At 52.1% G+C, this 390-nt stretch overlaps 1 protein-coding gene across 1 annotated transcript in view; it reads left to right on the top strand.

The window, feature by feature from the left end:
* The window catches only part of KDM2B (lysine demethylase 2B), a 159131-nt gene that overhangs the window by 987 nt on the left and 157754 nt on the right, over positions 1-390 (top strand). The window lies entirely within an intron of this gene.

Below are 390 nucleotides of genomic sequence, written 5' to 3'. Positions count from 1 at the left end.
TTTTTTTTTTTTTTTTTTTTTTTTTTTTTCCAAATCTGTATCTGGTATATGCTAGATCTAATTTTTTTTGGTTGTTTCTCGCTGCCTTTTCTTTCCTTTTCTGTATTTTGCAAGAGGACCGGAAAAATATATAATAAATTGCATGCAAAAGGAAGCAAGCAGCTTACTCCTCCAGTCCCTTGTGAGGCTCAGAGTCTCAGACACTTAAGCGGGGAGGTGGTAGCGCGGAAAGGCGTGGAGGGGGGCTGAGCGGGCTCGGGGTTCGCCCGGAATCTGGGGGGCTGCGGGGCCGGGCGCCGGGCGGTGGAGGGAGGAGGCAGGGGGATGCGGGGAGTGGTGGGGGAGTCTCCTTAGGAAGTGAGTGTGCGCGCGCGCTTGTGGGGAGATGAG

Source organism: Carlito syrichta, unplaced genomic scaffold (genome assembly GCF_000164805.1).
Source record: "Carlito syrichta isolate Samal-C Ts95f unplaced genomic scaffold, Tarsius_syrichta-2.0.1 Scaffold305460, whole genome shotgun sequence".
In the NCBI taxonomy this organism is placed as follows: domain Eukaryota; kingdom Metazoa; phylum Chordata; class Mammalia; order Primates; family Tarsiidae; genus Carlito; species Carlito syrichta.
This window is presented reverse-complemented; position numbering and strand designations above follow the sequence as displayed.